Raw genomic sequence first — 7232 nt, forward strand, 5'->3', positions numbered from 1 at the left:
CTTTTATACACCAAAGGATGGTGAGGTTCTTTTTAAAGCTATTTTTGCAAAAAAAGAAAGGTTGTTTTTGTTCTTTTTAGAGCCCAAAAAGGAAAGTTTTTCTCGTACGAAAGCAAAAAAGATTTTTGATTGTGGTTCCTTTTAGGTACCCAAATGAAATATGAGTTCAATTTTAAGAAAATTAAAAGAAGTTCAAATTTTAAACTAACTTAACTAAGTTAGTAAAAACTCTAACTATCTTAATGGTCCTAAAATTGAGCTCCTATCTGCAATAAAATCATTAGAACCCTGCAAAATAACAAACAAAAAGGTTAGATAACTCGTGGACTTCAACAAGTCTAATTTTACCCTCGGTTACAAATTTTAGTTTTTGCCTCTGTTTGTGATGCACTACTGAACAAACTGTATGTGCTACAATATAACAGTGATGCGCTACAAGATGACAGCGATGCGCTGGGCTATTTTTAAGATGCGCTAAGATGGTTTTCGGATGCGCTACTCTATTTTTCTCCCACGCCAGGACCTACAGGAAAATGTTGGTGGGATAATGCATTATAGTAAAGACTATACGCGCTATCAAATAGATCCAACGTGCTAAACAGTAAGTGGGATGTGCTAGACTGCTAACCAGATGCACTAGGGAATGTTTCCCATGCGCTGATTCTTGTTTCCCGCGGACCTGCAAAAGTGGTTAAATTAAAAAACTAATTTGATATATGGGGTTGTGCACCATGATGGGCACTAGAAATATGTGCGGGAAAAGCGGGTCAATAGAACTTAAAATGCGAAAAATGAAGCCTAAGGAGCCTTGCTCACACACCCATAGGACTTCTTGGTGCAAGCTATGGAGTCACGAAGGATGACTCAGCTTCCCAAGGTTGGTTCCATGGTTCTCTATCTCACAAGGTCCCTCAAACCAATGTCTTTGCTTGCAGATCACTGAGCAAAGTGTTTTAGGGATGACAAATGTAAGAACGAGGGATGCTTTGATTTGATTTTATTATGAAATGCATCCTAAGCTATGCATGATCTTACAAATGCAATAAACTAGATTATAAGATGACAAGATTAGTAGTAAGACTATCCAAGCATGATATACTAGTCTATGATTAAGCTAAATGATAAGGAAAATACTCTAAACATGCATATCTAGATTAATTCCTATTTAAAAGAGAGGCTAAATGATGAGCATAAATGAGATATTAAAGCTTGGATGGATTTGAGTATAAGTATGATGTTAAAGACTTGGATATCTGAAAATGGAGGAATGAGAGCTCTATTTATAGGAAAAATAGGGCAATGGATGGCCAAGATTGAAAGATTTAATCAAGGGTCAAGTTTGAAAGTTGGGAATCCATGTTTGCAATTTGCACCAATGAAATGGTGACTATTGTCAACATAAGGTTGGGTTGAGAAGAAAGGTAGGAAGCATTAAATTCTTCAAAAGACCTCATGGTTACCTTAAGAGGTAAGGGTTGAGGTTAGGTTAAGGTTAGGTTAGGGTTATCCAATGGATAAAGGTTTTACCCAAAGGATAAACTCTTGTGCAAAGTTTAAGGGATAACCATGGTCAAAGCAATAAATGCTTGATGAGAACCTTGGGTTACATGGAGGTTGAGTTTAGAGAAAGTCTTTAATCATGCTGGAGGGTTGAGTTAACCATTAATGGTTTGGAAGAGAAAGTTGTTGGAGACTTGAAGCCTTTAATGGCTATCAAAGACTTTGAGGATTTGAGAAGTGACTTCCTCTTGCTTAGGGATGTGACAATATTTAGGAGATGGGTTAGGCTAATTTAGAAGTGATTAGAAGAATCTAGAAGAGGGTTTAGGATGCAAGTGGGAGATGTAGGTAAATGCAAGTGGGTGAGGGATAATAGGTTTAATTAAAATAAATTGTTTTATTTTAATTTGGTTGCAAGTGGAGGTTCTTAAATAAATTAGATTTATTTAATTCGGATTCCCTATTTTATTAAATGTAAATTTAATTAAAAGGTTTAGAAGAATAGATTTAATTAAATAAAATGATTTATTCAATTAAATGACCTAAAAGGGGTTAATTAAATTTAATTAAATAAATTGAGTAATTTACTTAATTAAATAGAAGAATGTGGATAATTTAATTAAATTAGATTTAATTAAATAGAGAAATGAACATAAAATATTCATTTAGGAATATAGTCATTTTCATACGTCTACACCACCTTATTGAACTTTCCTTTGTTTTCCTCAAATTTTTGTTTATTTCCCTTTTCTGGACATCTAGTTGCAATATGACCAATCTTACCACATCTAAAACATTTAAAGAGTAACCTACCTTTGTATTTGTCGGTACCTTTCTTCAACTTCCTTACATAGTTTGTGATGTTATGGAAATGGAGACAAGGCAACAACAAAGTTCAATGTTAATAAGTTAGTTTCAACCATAAAACCAAAACAAAGAACTAAAAACCATTCCAAACATATCAAAAGAGATTTCAAAAAGCATGAAAGAAGTTTAACAAAATGAAGGAAAGGAGAAGAGCCTCCCTAAGATGCTTCCATGATGCCTTTTGATGCTTCTCCCTTGTTTTTCCCCTCTCCAAGTCCCAAATCAGTGTAGCTCTCAGCTTTTAGCACTAGCCATGGATGCCATATGGAGATTCAAGATGGTTGGATGTGATAAACAAATGCTATGCAAGTGTAGATAGTGATGCTATGAAAAATCTCTATGCTAATACCAGTATAGCAACAATACTCTAATGCTTCCTTCCTTTGCTTGAGGATAAGGGTTCTATTTATAGAAGAAATGGGGAAATGAAAGGATAAAATTGAGCAACCTTAACAAGGGTTAAGATTGAAAGATATTCAATCCATGTGAGAATTTCAACCCGATCCCATGTTGAAAAGTGTCACCATGAGGAGACTTGTGAGGAGAGATAAGGAGCATTAAATTCTTGAGGGGATATGATGGTTAACCTAGGGGGTTGGGTTAGGGTTAGGTTAATGGATATTCCTTTTATCCAAGGGATAAATGAATGTGCAAGGGTTAAATGGCTACCTTAGTCAAAGAAATAAATTCTTTGAAGAGACCCATGAGTCAAAAGGATGGTTTAGTTAGAGGAAAGTCTCTAACCAAAGGTAAAAAGTGAGTTAACCATAAATGGTTATGTAAGAGCCTTTAATGGTTTGGAAGACTTTAGAGGTTAACCATTTGAAGACATAAAGCCTTTAATGGCTATTGAAGACTTTGGAGGTTTTTGAGAAGTGACTTCCTTTTATTTAGGAATGTGACAATGATTAGGATAAGATTGGGCTAATTAGAAGGAGTTAGAAGAATCTAGAAGGGATTTAGGCATGCAAGTGGATTTTGTAGGAGAATGCAAGTGGGAGGAATTTTGGGATTTTCAATTAAAATAAAATCATTTATTTCAATTAAATGGTGTAATTTACATTTGGATAGATATTTAAATAAATATTAATTTATTTAAATGTGAATGTGAATTTTGGATTTTATTTAAATAAATCTTAATTTATTTACATGAGAAAAATGAAGATAAAGCATTAAATGCTTGAAGACTTTGAAGGAAACCATTAAAGGCTTGAGAAGACTCTAGAAGGAAGCCATTAAGTTTGAAGACTTTAAGGGAAACCATTAAAGGCTTGAGAAGACTCTAGAAGGAAGCCATTAAGTTTGAAGACTTTAAGGGAAACCATTAAAGGTTTCAAGTGGGTGAGGATAAATAGGATTTTAAATAAATATTTATTTATTTAAAATAGTTGTGCAACTTGCATTTGTAGGAAAATGCAACTGGGTGGAGGATAAAGGTGATTTAAATAAATGTTAATTTATTTAAATGTGAGAGATGGGATTTTGGGGGATTTAAATAAATATTAATTTATTTAAATGTGAGAGAAGATTTAATTAAACAAATATGACTTATTTATTTAATTAATGGTCTGAATTTGGTTAAGTGAATTAAATCAAATAAATTGAATAATTTATTTAATTAATAGGAGAAGAGGGTTAAGATGAATTAATTATTGATTGATGGTTAAATAACCAGATAAATACTAAATATTCATTTAATTAAGTGGATAGATTTATGTGTCTACAGTTTGCTTCTATCTAATCCATGATTTCTTCATCATTCGAACTGTCTTCAGATGTCTTGAATGTGGTTTCCCACTTGTCTCTATCCATTCCATTTTTTCTTACTTCAAATGTAGTTAGGGTACAAACAATTTCTCTCTGGTGAACTTCTTTGGATCATAAGTTTCTTAATTGTAGAGATCTTGTCACTGCAGCTCACTAGTAATGTCATTAGGACTTTGTTAATCACATCTTCATCACTTAAAGTGCCTCCAAGCTCTCTAATCTCATTTATTATTGTATCAACTTTCTTAAAATGGATCACAATGTCATCTCCTTCATCCGTCCTCAGGTTTCCATATCTTCTTTTAACAGTGAATCTCTTTGTTAGCTTGACTCACTTATTTCCTTCATAGATGTCTTTTAACTTTTGCTAGACTTCATAAGCAGTATTCAAAGTGATAACGTTAGTCAATCTAGTTTTTGATAATGCACTGAAAATAACATACCTTACTTTTTCATTTTCTTGATAAGATTGAATCTCATTTGGAGTATTGAGTCCATTCCCTGGAGGAACATACTTAGTTTCCATAGCCTTTCAAGTATTGTAACCCAGAAAAACCAAGTAACCTCTCATATTTACTTTCTAGAAACTGTAATCAGATCCTTCAAAGATAGGAATGGATAACTTGTGTGCCTTTGGATAAGGATTTACCTCAAGTTGTTAACCTCTATATCAAGAAACCAAGGCTCTGATACCAATTTGTGAATATGAATATCTGAGCAACTGAGAGTGGGGGGGGAGAGGTGAATCAGTTGATAGTAAAATTTTTTATTTTAACTTTAGTGCATAGATCTGGAATATTGAGCAGAAATAACAAAATTAGGAAACACATACCAAAATTAGATTAGACACCAGAGACACCAGTATTTATGTGGAAAACCCAATAAGGGAAAAACCACAGAGAATGTGTGCATAGATCTGGAATATTGAGCAAAAATAACAAAATTAGGAAACACATACAAAAATTAGATTAGACACAAGAGACACTAGAATTTATGTGGAAAACCCAATAAGGGAAAAACCACGGAGAATGCTAATTCTCAATACATAAACAGTATTTAAGGTGACCCTGGTTAAGGTAATTTTTACAAAGGGTAACTCACTATCGGTTTGGCTCATTGGCGAGGGGATCACTACCCTGAAAGGCTCACTGTCGAAGGAGAAAGAAATACAAAGAAAATCAACCACAAGAAAAACACAGTCTACACCGTTGGAACTCCTTTCGGTAAATGTCTCACATAATTACTGGATTCCTTCAATCTCACATATCTTGAACACAAAAAGCCATATATGAAATCATCAAATCAAACTCCTATATATACTCTCTGAAAATTATAATCCTTAATGTCGATTGAGATAGGGGTCTAAAATAGGTCTCTACTAAACATTCTAGTGGTGACAAGGAATGAAAAGTGAACCATATTGCATTGTTCTTCCTCTAACATATCAACATGCTACATACATGTCCAAGGTTAAACCTAAAATTCACCTGCACTCTATACATTCTCAATATCTGGTCAAAGGCCTTGAGCTTCAGATCACGTTGGACCCAAAGATAACACAAAAAAATATCTTCTGATATATCAATCACATCTAATGAAATTGGGAAACCTTCATGTGCACAATATTCCTACTCTTGCTCACCATGCAAAATTTAGACTTAATCTAGACCTAAAGGTTGACATCAATGACAATAAATAATCCAATGCTAACAAAGGGAGGGCATTCAACTTGATTGCTTGGAGGAAAGGGAGAGGATTAGAGTAAAAGAGGAGCTTTTGAAGAGTGAAAAAGGATAACTGGTCATGATAACCCCTGAGATGGAGAGATAGGTAGATAAAAAAAGTGGTATACTTCTTCTAGAGGGGTGGGACATCTCCTCTGCCACTACATTTGATAGTTTGAGAAAGAAGACATGATATTGATCTAGAAAGCATGGATTGGGAGAAAAGGAAAATTTTTCTTTTTGAAACAATATTTGATGATCATTTGGATCAACTTGCTATTTGGTGTCTACATCCAGTTACACAAAGGCATGCATTGAATCAAGAAATGGATAGAATCTTTGGTAGTTTGATTGTTAAGAGAGTGGAAAACACTTCTATCAAAGAGGCTATTGATATGACAATGAATATGGCTAAGTTTTCCCATAAGGTGGCACTCAAGACTAATGAAGAGCTTCAAATATTGAGAGATAGAGTAAAGCATATTGAACATCAATTGTATTTAGGACCTATATATAAACCTCCAGCTTTGCAGGAATATCCTTCTAAGGAGGTATGGGATTGAGAAATGATGTAGCTCAAGCTAGATTGGACATTTGAAGAATGAGGAATGAGATTGACCAACTAAGATTTGATGCTACAAGGATGGAAAAGAAGGTTGTCATTAAAATGACAGGGGTCTTATTAGAGTCTAAATTTGATGCTATCCTTGACCATGAAAATGTAGCATGAGATGAGCATATGGAGATTTTAAGATTTCAGTAGGAGCATATAAGGTGGCAGAGATTACTTGTTTGCTCTCTGTCATTCTTGAACAAAAGGATTAATGTGCTAGAGATTGCTTTGGTTAGGCCCCTTCCTCCTCATCTACATGATTTTATTATGGATCTAAAAAATCAAGACAAAGTATGATGGAATAAGTTTTCATGACACACAAGATGTACACTAAGATGATCAAGTCAGAGCTATCAAGTTTTGAGTGTCTGATAACTTGTCATATGCCAGTCTTGTTTGAAAGAGAGAGGAGGGATCCAGAGGGAAGAAGGGTCTTTAGATAAAAATAATAATAGAAGGAAGAAATCAAGACTATGTTGGATCCAATATTAGTCTATATCTTTGTTGATGACATGGAGATAATAAGAAATTTAGGGACCTATCTTGATGCATTGTGTTGGTAAACAGATTTGTCACTGTGGTCGTTTATCTGAAACTGACCCTATTTGCTTTATAAGAAGTGAAAAACGTTCCAATAGTTGGAGAGATTGAAGTGAAACTACAATCTTCCTCTGCGTTTGAGAGGGGAAGCTCCCTCGTATGATAGGGGTATTTAGAATTTTTGTGTACTTTTAACCTAAAAGTACATAAAGGAGAAAACA

This window comes from Cryptomeria japonica, chromosome 2, assembly GCF_030272615.1.
Source record: "Cryptomeria japonica chromosome 2, Sugi_1.0, whole genome shotgun sequence".
Taxonomy (NCBI): domain Eukaryota; kingdom Viridiplantae; phylum Streptophyta; class Pinopsida; order Cupressales; family Cupressaceae; genus Cryptomeria; species Cryptomeria japonica.